The sequence below is a fragment of the Procambarus clarkii genome, unplaced genomic scaffold, assembly GCF_040958095.1.
Source record: "Procambarus clarkii isolate CNS0578487 unplaced genomic scaffold, FALCON_Pclarkii_2.0 HiC_scaffold_672, whole genome shotgun sequence".
Lineage (NCBI taxonomy): Eukaryota > Metazoa > Arthropoda > Malacostraca > Decapoda > Cambaridae > Procambarus > Procambarus clarkii.
This window is the reverse complement of record NW_027189705.1, coordinates 65,254-76,098: the sequence shown is the minus strand read 5'-3', so window position 1 is coordinate 76,098 and position 10,845 is coordinate 65,254. Positions and strand designations below refer to the sequence as shown.

General features: G+C 56.6%; 1 non-coding gene across 1 annotated transcript; it reads left to right on the top strand.

Annotated features, from left to right (window-relative positions):
* Positions 1-757: 757 nt before the first annotated feature.
* On the top strand, positions 758-828 carry TRNAT-CGU (transfer RNA threonine (anticodon CGU)). The gene has a single exon. It is a non-coding gene; the product is annotated as a tRNA-Thr (tRNA).
* The last annotated feature ends 10,017 nt before the right edge of the window (positions 829-10,845 follow it).

The window sequence follows — 10,845 nt, the reverse complement described above, 5'->3', positions numbered from 1 at the left end:
CGCTGCGCCCTAAGTGTGTGGGGCCACCCCCTGCTGCCGCAATGCCCCTTGGCAGGTGTGTGTCTCGCGCCGTGCCCCTAACAGACCGTGCCCCGGTTTTGCTTGCTCCCAGGCGTGCCCTAGGGGCACCCGTTTGCCTGCGCCCTAGTGGGCGGGCAGGCGGGCTCACGCATCGTGCACAGGTGCTGGACCGTTTGGCGGCGCTGTGGTCATGCCCAATAGTTGCATGCCTGTAGGCGTGCCCTAGGGGCCTCGGACTGTGAGGTGGCCTGGCGTCCCCTTGTGGCGACGCCATGTGGTCAGTTTGCATGCATGCGAGAACAAGAGTAAGTAAGTAATTATCAAAAGAAGGCACCAAACCGGGAAGGCTATGTAGCATCATCAAATGCGCAAAATAATCAGAGGGCGCTAAATATCACCAAGGATGCCAATACGAGAACAAAAACGCATAAGGCGAACGATATCAAAAGTATCCGAGTCACCAAGAATTCTATTGAGGGACAGGTGACCGCGAGGGGCGGTCAGAAAGCAAGACACACTCTCGTCCTGGAAGTCAGGACATTCAAGAAGGACATGCACAACTGTAAGAGGGACAATGCAACTAGGACAATAAGGAGCAGGGCGGCGCTCCATCAAGTGACCATGGGTTAAGCGAGTATGGCCAATACGCAACCTCGCCAGAGCTGTTTCCCACCGCCGGTTACGGTGGAAGGAGGACGGCCACGAGGAAACACAACATTTAAGAGTACGTAATGGGGCCTCGTAGCCTGGTGGATAGGGTGCAGGACTCGTAATTCTGTGGCGCGGGTTCGATTCCCGCACGAGGCAGAAACAAATGAGCAAAGTTTCTTTCACCCTGAATGCCCCTGTTACCTAGCAGTAAATAGGTACCTGGGTGTTACCCAGCTGTCACGGGCTGCTTCCTGGGGGTGGAGGCCTGGTCGAGGACCGGGCCGCGGGGACACTAAAAAGCCCCGAAATCATCTCAAGATAACCTCAAGACGTAGCTTGTTACCAGTAACAGACAACCAAGAAGCCTGCCAACGGGTAAGGACTGAGGAATGGATAACCAGGTAAAAGTCGGAATACGGAATGCCTTTACGAGAGATGGGACAAGAGCGGACAGCTTCCTTGGCGGCAGCATCCGCACGCTCATTTAAAGACACACCAATATGGCTGGGAACCCAACAAAACTCAACCGACTTAAATTTACTGTGAACAAGAAACAGCCAATGCTGGATCTCGACAACTACTGGATGAACCGGATTAAAGGACCCGAGAGCCAGGAGGGCACTACGAGAGTCAACAACAACTACAAAGGAAGACTGACAACGAGAAAGCAGGAGACAAAGAGCATAGAGAATAGCATAAAGTTCCGCTGTAAAGATGCTAGTCTCCGGAGGCAAGCGACACATATAAGTGCGATCAGGAAAAACAACAGAGTAGCCAACACCGTCCGCCGACTTAGACCCATCGGTGAAGACAGAAACGGAGCGGGAGTGAGAAGAAAAGTGCTCAAGGGAAAGGCGTTTTAGAACCGTAGGAGGGGTAAAAGCTTTAGTGATACGGGTCAAGGAAGTACAAAACCGCGGAAGAGGGACTCTCCACGGGGGCAAAGAAGGAATAACACGAGGAGAAACATTAGAAATATGAACGCAAAGAGAATCCTGGAGGCGAGATAACCGGACAGAAAGAGGGAGGTGGTGAAGAGGAACAGGAACCGCAGGAGGGGTAAAAGTTAAAGCACGACAGGGGCGAGAGGAAGGATGTTGTAAGGACCGCGCAAGATAGTGAAGACAGTAGCGATCACGGCGGTCCTGGAGAGACAGGAAGCCAGTGTCAACATACAAGCTAAGGACGGGAGTCGAACGAAAGGCACCAGAACTGAGGCGCAACCCAGTATGGTGCAAAGCATCAAGACGGCGAAGAGTAGGAGAAGCAGACGAGTAAGCAGGGCAACCATAATCGAGCTTAGACAGGACAAGAGAGGAATGTAAAGCAAGGAGTGCGCGCCTATCTGGCCCCCAAGAAGTATAGGATAAGACCCGAAGGAGGGTAATGGCCTTAGAGCACTCAACACGGAGGTAAGAGATATGGGGAGGCCAAGACAAACGAGTGTCAAGGAATAACCCCAAAAGTTTCGCGGAATCTTTGTATTCAAGGGGATGACCATAAAGTGACAAAGAGGGACGAAGAACAACCCGTTTCTGCGTAAATGTCATGGCACAAGTCTTAGAAGTAGAGAACTTGAAGCCATGATCAGTGGCCCAAGACGACACGGCATCAATTGCAAGTTGAAGCCGGCGTTGAAGGAGAGGCGAATCATCACCCTGACAACAAAGGGTAAGATCATCGACATAGAGAGCGGAGAAGACACCAGAAGGAAGAGAGGAAAGAAGACCATTGAGGGCAACCAGAAAAAGAGTAGTGCTCAGAACACTACCCTGGGGCACACCTTCGTATTGCTGAAAAGAGGCAGAGAGCGCGGTACCAAGGCGCACCCGAAAGGAACGACAGGAGAGGAAGCTGCGGAGAAAGAGAGGGAGATGACCACGAAGGCCAAAAGAATGAAGTTGAGATAGAATATGATATCGCCAAGTGGTGTCGTAAGCCTTTTCCAGGTCAAAAAGGACGACAACAACGGAGGTCTTCGCAGCAAAAGCAGTACGAATATAGACCTCCAAGTTCACCAGGACATCTGTCGTGCTGCGGCACTTGCGGAAACCAAATTGAGAAGGGAAGAGGAGGTGATGGTGTTCCAGGAACCACATCAGACGAACGTTAACCATACGTTCAAAAAGTTTGCAGACACAACTTGTGAGAGCAATAGGGCAAAAGTCCTTAGGGAAAGTACTCAGAGACCCCGGTTTGCGAACAGGGAGGACAACTGCATCGAGCCAGTCCTCAGAGACTGACGACGACTCCCAGATCCGATTATACAGACTCCGTAAATACTGAGACGTGCACGGAGGGAGATGGCGAAGCATCTCATAATGAATACCATCGGAGCCCGCCGCCGTAGAACCGCAGAGGGCCAGGGCAGAACGAAGTTCAGAGAGAGAGAAGGGATCATTATAGGGAAGTTGAAGACGAGTGCAGAAATCTAAAGGACGAGACTCAAGGACAGGTTTATGAAGAAGAAAAGATTGGGGAAGATGAAGACCAGAGCTAACAGAAGAAAAGTGGAAACCCAGTGCGGAAGCGACCTGCAACGGGTCCGCCACAAGAGTATCATGGAGGTGAAGGACCGGTGAAACATCGGGAACGAATTTACCCGCTTTCTTGCGGATACGCTTCCAGATGTGGGCCAGAGGAGTTTCGGACGAAATTGTTGAGACATAAGATGCCCAACATTCACGTTCAGCTGCACGGATGGCCCTACGGGCCACCGCACTCGTTTTCCGATTGAAAAGAAAAGAATCGGTCGTCTGCCTACGGCGGTGCCTCTTCCAGGCTGCACGCTTACAGCGGTCAGCCCGAGCACAGTCCGCATTCCACCAGGGAACGCTCTTCCGTGGACCCCGAGAGGAAGAGCGAGGGATAGAGCGGAGGGCAGCGTTGAAGACAGTGTCATGAAAAAGGAGGAGAGCGCGAGAGAGAGGCAGAAGGGAGAGGTCAGAGAGAGTAGCACTGAGGGTAAATAGGGTCCAGTCCACCTTAGCAAACTGCCACCTAGGGAAAGAGAGGGAAGAGCGAAACGAGAAAAAGGAAACAAGGATAGGGAAATGATCACTGCCATGGAGGTCATCAAGAACCTGCCACGTGAAATCTCAGTAAAGAGAAGAAGAGCAGAGAGAAATATCAAGACAGGAAAGGGTGCGAGTCCGAGAGTCCAAATGAGTGGGCTCAAAGAATTTAGAAGAGACTGGGAAGAAGAGAGGAGAAACGGCTCAAGAAGGTGACCCCGGGTATTCGTCAGAACATCACCCCAAAGAGAATGACGACAATTGAAGTCACCCAGCAGGAGCACAGGCTCCAGCAAGGAGTCCAAGAGGTGTTTCAAATCGGGAAGAGAAAGCGGGACACTCGGGGGGGGGAGATAAATGGAACAAACTGTGTACCATTTCCCCACAAAGATACGAGCAGCAGAACAATGGAGAGGCAAAGGAAAAAGTAAAGGAACAAAGGGAACATCAGCGCGAATCAAGAGAGCAGAAGAATTAGAAGCCCCAGCAACGGCTGGGGGGGGGGGGGAGAAAGGAATAGCCACGAAAACGACCAGGACGAGCACCAAGCATCGGCTCCTGGAGACAGACACAAAGGGGCGAAAACCGCGAAATCAGAAGTTGGAGTTCGAGGAAATTGGCGTAATAACCTCGAACGTTCCACTGAAGAATGGACAACGACGAGAAGAGAAAGGACAAAAACAGAGAACAAGGAAGAAACAAAGGCGAAAGAGCAACAGAGCACGTTAAAGAATATCAGGGTCGGGATCAGGGTCAGCAAAGTCAGGGTTAGGGGGCATGGGTAAACTGAGCAAAGACGGAGGGAAGGATGCGGGAGAACAGATCAGAGGTGGGCGGGCGGGGTCCGGAGGAGGAGGAGGAGACAACGGAGAGGAGCAGTCAAGGACAGCAGCAGGAAGAGGGGGAGTAGAAAGAGGGGAGCGCACCTCAGCAAGGGCAGCAACCGAAAGGGAAGAGGGGGCCAAAGGAACCTCCATAGCTGGAACAGGGGGCGCAATCACTAAAATGGGAGGGGAAGGAGCAACAGAGCCAGAAGTAAGGGCTGAGGAAAAAAGTGAAGCCTTCTTACCCGCCGGAGAGGAGGAAGGAGAGGAGCCAGGCTTACACTTCTGACTTAAAGAGACCGGTGTCCCAGCAACTACGTACCGGGCAATGGATTCCAGTGTCTCAACAGGAGAAGCTGAACGAGAGCACACACGACGGCCGTTAGGAGAGCGATGGACATCCACCTGCACCGACAGGCGGCGGGGAGAGCCGATAGATGGAGGAGAAGGATGGGAAGGAGGATCGGAGGGAGACGAGGAAGAAGACACTGGAGACATGACAGACCGGGTAGAAAGAAGGGGAACCCCAGACAGAGGACCAGCAGGGGGACCCTTCAAGACAGAACTCAAAGGAACAGAGGAGGGGGCAGTGGGCGCATCAGGGTCCAAGGCCCGGAAACGGTTGAGAGTCTGAGGAAGGTGGGAAGGATGGGGAGAAGAAGAGCGCAATACACGAGCATAAGAGACGTTAGCATAAGGCGGGAGCCGGCGAACCTGGCGCCTCACCTCGGGAAAAGATAAACGCTCCTGGTGCTTCAAGTTGAGGACGGCTCCCTCAAGCTTGTAATGGATACAGGCATGGGAGAAGGTAGGATGGGCCTCACCGCAGTTGAGGCAGCGAGCTTGGGGAGAAGTGCACTCCGACTTAGAGTGACCTTCACCCCCACACAAAGGGCAGAGAGAGACAGTCCCAGAGCAGCAGAGGGCACCATGCCCAAACCTCCAGCACTTGTTACAAAGTCGAGGAGAAGGAATATACTCCTGGACAGAGCACCTGGCACCAGCAAGAATGACAGAGGATGGAAGGGTCCTACCATCAAAGGTGACCTTCACAACTCGAAGGGGTTGACGGCGACGACCACGAGGGGGACGAGTAAACGAGTCTATCTGGAGGACAGAATGGCGTTGGGCATCAAGGATATGTCGAATATCGTCGTGGCAGTCTCGCAGATTTCGAACACCCGTCGCAACATGGGGCGGGAGGAGAATAGTGCCAACACTGGCGTTCAACTGAACGTTCTTTGAGACCCGAACAGGGATCTCGCCAAGGCAGGATAAGGCAGCCAAGCGGGAAGCTGCAACCTGAGAAGGAGCAGCAACGACACGTGTACCGAGACGAGTGGGGTGGAAAGTAACAGACGCATCCACGGAATCAACGAGATGCCGATGGAGGGAGAAATCGTCAGGCGGCGCAAAATCAAGAGGGAGGAGATCAAAGTATTTGGCCCACGAAGCAGGACCCAATGAGGCCTGATACGCATCAGTACAGGAAGGAAACGAGCGAGTGCGGCCATGGCGCAGATGGCGTTGAGAATCCCCAGAGAGAGAGGGGTCAAAAGGCGCAGTAGTCACAACGAGAGACTTAGCCGCACCAGGGGACGAAGCGGTCACCACTGGGGGCGTGAGGCTCGACCCAACAACAGAGGAGGGAGGGGAGCTGGGGGAAGAATCCAGGATGGTCAAAGGAGGAGCAAGGTTGGGGCCCACTGCAGCGGGGGCTACAGAGCCCAGTCTTCCAATACAGGCCGACTCGGGGGCTTGGTCGCCCACCCCACGAGCCTGAGAGGGTACAACAGAAACATTCAACGACATATAGACGTAGAAAAAGAAATTCATCAACGAATGTGCCCCCATACCCACCATGGAGCCACAATTAGAGGCAGGACACCCAACAGGAAGCCATTTCCAACCATGCCGGGGCCCCCTAGGGGTGCGTCGTGAGTATACGCCCCACAAACGCCACCTTAAGAACCGTCAGTCCGTTAAGATCAGGTTCAGTAACGAAAGGGGGATTAACAATAAAAGGTTCCCCTCGCTCGAGACGTCGGGTACTACAGTTCTAAGGGTGCAAGAGTATGCCTCCTCAAGCACCCGGGCGTCAAAATAGAAGAAGTCCAAAGGAATAACCAAAACAAGCAAAAGGTCGACAGGAAAAGACAAGCAGATAGGAGAAGAGGGGGGGAGAAAAACGAAACAAAAGGAAAAGGAAAAGCGATCCGGCACAATTAGAGAAGACAGCAGCCGGAGTGCAAGGCCACCAAAGGACAGAGGACTGTCCCACGGAGCATCACACTCCAGCAGCTGTCCAGTAAGCCCCCCTCACGACGCCAACGGGCCGGATGGGGAGGGGGGGGGTTGTTAGATTTAGGAAATACTTGGGTAAATACTTTTTCGGTAACAGGGTTGTTGATTTGTGTTATCAATTACCTCGTAACGTGGTGGAGGTGGGGTCCCTCGATTGTTTCAAACGTGGGTTGGACATGTATATGAGTGGGATTGGGTGGTTATAAATAGGAGCTGCCTCAAATGGGCCAATAGGCCCTCTGCAGTTACCTTTGTTCTTATTTTCACATGTTCTTATAGTATAGATAAATTTCTAGATCTTCAGACTAATTCAGGAGCAAGAGTAATTGGCAAGGAACGCAGTCAGTCCCCCCCCCCCACTGGTGTGGGACGCAGTCAGTTCCCCCCCCCTGGTGTGGGACGCAGTCAGCACCCCCCCCTTGGTGTGGGACGCAGTCAGTCCCCCCCCTTGGTGTGGGACGCAGTCAGTTCCCCCCCCCTTGGTGTGGGACGCAGTCAGTCCCCCCCCCCCCCTTGGTGTGGGACGCAGTCAGTCCCCCCCCTCTTGGTGTGGGACGCAGTCAGTCCCCCCCCCCTGGTGTGGGACGCAGTCCCTCCCCCTTGGTGTGGGACGCAGTCCCTCCCCCTTGGTATGGGACGCAGTCAGTCCCTCCCCCACTGGTGTGGGACGCAGTCAGTCCCCCCCCCTGGTGTGGGACGCAGTCAGTCCCCCCCCTTGGTGTGGGACGCAGTCAGTCCCCCCCCTTGGTGTGGGACGCAGTCAGTCCCCCCCCTTGGTGTGGGACGCAGTCAGTCCCCCCCCTTGGTGTGGGACGCAGTCAGCCCCCCCCTTGGTGTGGGACGCAGTCAGCCCCCCCCCTTGGTGTGGGACGCAGTCAGTCCCCCCCCCCCTCTTGGTGTGGGACGCAGTCATTCCCCGCCTTGGTGTGGGACGCAGTCAGTCCCCCCCTTGGTGTGAGACGCAGTCAGTCCCCCCCTTGGTGTGGGACGCAGTCAGTCCCCCCCCCTTTGTGTGGGACACAGTCAGTCCCCCCCCCTTTGTGTGGAACCCAGTCAGTCCCCCCCTTTGTGTGGAACCCAGTCAGTCCCCCCCCCTGGCGTGAGACGCAGTCAGTCCCCCCCCTGGCGTGAGACGCAGTCAGTCCCCCCCCCTGGCTACGGACGCAGTCAGTCCCCCATCCCCCTGGTGTGGGACGCAGTCAGTCCCCCCCCTGGTGTGGGACGCAGTCAGTCCCCCCCCTGGTGTGGGACGCAGTCAGTCCCCCCCCTGGTGTGGGACGCAGTCAGTCCCCCCCTGGTGTGGGACGCAGTCACTCCCCCCCCACTGGTGTGGGACGCAGTCAGTCCCCCCCCCACTGGTGTGGGACGCAGTCAGTCCCCCCCCACTGGTGTGGGACGCAGTCAGTCCCCCCCCACTGGTGTGGGACGCAGTCAGTCCCCCCCCACTGGTGTGGGACGCAGTCAGTCCCCCCCACTGGTGTGGGACGCAGTCAGTCCCCCCCCTCACTGGTGTGGGACTCAGTCAGTCCCCCCGCCCCTTGGTGTGGGACGCAGTCAGTCCCCCCCCTCACTGGTGTGGGACGCAGTCAGTCCCCCCGCCCCTTGGTGTGGGACGCGGTCAGTCCCCCCGCCCCCTGGCGTGGGACGCGGTCAGTCAGTCCCCCCGCCCCTTGGTGTGGGACGCAGTCAGTCCCCCCTCCCCCTGGCGTGGGACGCGGTCAGTCAGTTCCCCCCCCCTGGCGTGGGACGCGGTCATTCAGTTCCCCCCCCCCTGTCGTGGGACGCAGTCAGTCCCCCTGGCGTGGGACGCAGTCAGTCCCCCTGGCGTGGGACGCAGTCAGTCCCCCTGGCGTGGGAGGCAGTCAGTCCCCCTGGCGTGGGACGCAGTCAGTCCCCCTGGCGTGGGACGCAGTCAGTCCCCCTGGCGTGGGACGCAGTCAGTCCCCCTGGCGTGGGACGCAGTCAGTCCCCCTGGCGTGGGACGCAGTCAGTCCCCCTGGCGTGGGACGCAGTCAGTCCCCCTGGCGTGGGACGCAGTCAGTCCCCCTGGCGTGGGACGCAGTCAGTCCCCCTGGCGTGGGACGCAGTCAGTCCCCCTGGCGTGGGACGCAGTCAGTCCCCCTGGCGTGGGACGCAGTCAGTCCCCCTGGCGTGGGACGCAGTCAGTCCCCCTGGCGTGGGACGCAGTCAGTCCCCCTGGCGTGGGACGCAGTCAGTCCCCCTGGCGTGGGACGCAGTCAGTCCCCCTGGCGTGGGACGCAGTCAGTCCCCCTGGCGTGGGACGCAGTCAGTCCCCCTGGCGTGGGACGCAGTCAGTCCCCCTGGCGTGGGACGCAGTCAGTCCCCCTGGCGTGGGACGCAGTCAGTCGCCCTGGCGTGGGACGCAGTCAGTCGCCCTGGCGTGGGACGCAGTCAGTCCCCCTGGCGTGGGACGCAGTCAGTCCCCCTGGCGTGGGACGCAGTCAGTCCCCCTGGCGTGGGACGCAGTCAGTCCCCCTGGCGTGGGACGCAGTCAGTCCCCCTGGCGTGGGACGCAGTCAGTCCCCCTGGCGTGGGAGGCAGTCAGTCCCCCTGGCGTGGGACGCAGTCAGTCCCCCTGGCGTGGGACGCAGTCAGTCCCCCTGGCGTGGGACGCAGTCAGTCCCCCTGGCGTGGGACGCAGTCAGTCCCCCTGGCGTGGGACGCAGTCAGTCCCCCCTCCCCCTGGCGTGGGACGCAGTCAGTTCCCCCGGCGTGGGACGCCGTCAGTCCCCCCCTCCCCCTGGCGTGGGACGCTGTCAGTCCCCCCTCCCCCTGGCGTGGGACGCAGTCAGTCCCCCCCTCCCCCTGGCGTGGGACGCAGTCAGTCCCCCCCTCCCCCTGGCGTGGGACGCAGTCAGTCCCCCCCTCCCCCTGGCGTGGGACGCAGTCAGTCCCCCCCTCCCCCTGGCGTGGGACGCAGTCAGTCCCCCCCTCCCCCTGGCGTGGGACGCCGTCAGTCCCCCCCTCCCCCTGGCGTGGGACGCAGTCAGTCCCCCCCTCCCCCTGGCATGGGACGCAGTCAGTCCCCCCCTCCCCCTGGCGTGGGACGCAGTCAGTCCCCCCCTCCCCCTGGCGTGGGATGCAGTCAGTCCCCCCCTCCCCCTGGCGTGGGACGCAGTCAGTCTTTGGTAATACATTGGTCAGTATTTGGTAATACATAAAATTGTATGTTTGTTTACAAATATAAAAGATAAATTGAAAGTTAAAGATGCTAATGTAGCTTGACTAAATATAATGTAAGTAGGATATAATTTGGTGCTCTGTAAGCGCGACCCACTGTAAGATAAGCGAGGACTAGAATAGTGCTTTAGCTCCTGTCCTCCTGCTCCTCCTCCTCCTCTCCCTTCACCCGTCTAGTTATGGACACGCAGAACAAAGTGGAAGGGCCTGGCTGCAAGAGGAAGGCGGACGACTGCCAGACCATCAATAGTCCCGGAAAAAGACCAAAATACACCGATGAAAATACTGGATATGAAGTCAGCCCAGATGGACAGGTCCTAACACTGTTCCTACTTCACCCTCCCGTATGCACCGAGCCCCCATCCCTGAAGGGATTGAAGAATATTGCCCTGAAGGGCCACAATTACCTCAAGGCTCTGGTAAACTATAAGTTTTGTACCATGTTTGTGGACACCGGCGCTTCAGGCAATATGATCAAAGACAAAGATGCAAGAATACTGGGATTGGATAAGAAGGTTTCGACCAGCCAATATAGTAAAGTCGCCTTCTTTGACAAAGACAGAAACGTCAGCATAAGGATTGTTGAAAATGTTAAAATCCTCCTAGAACACCGCATAGAGCTGGTTACCAAAGTAGACATTTTCCCGACAGAAATTGATAATTTATTCGGCTTAAACAAATATCCAATGATTTTCTTCAGTTTCCCACTAATGGTCGAGTACCATGTAATACAGCAGTTTAAACGGGATAATTCTTATATATATTTCAAGAACCTTCCAAGGTCTCAGAATAATAAGTTTAGGTTTCATAAATGTTGCATTAGGATCAAG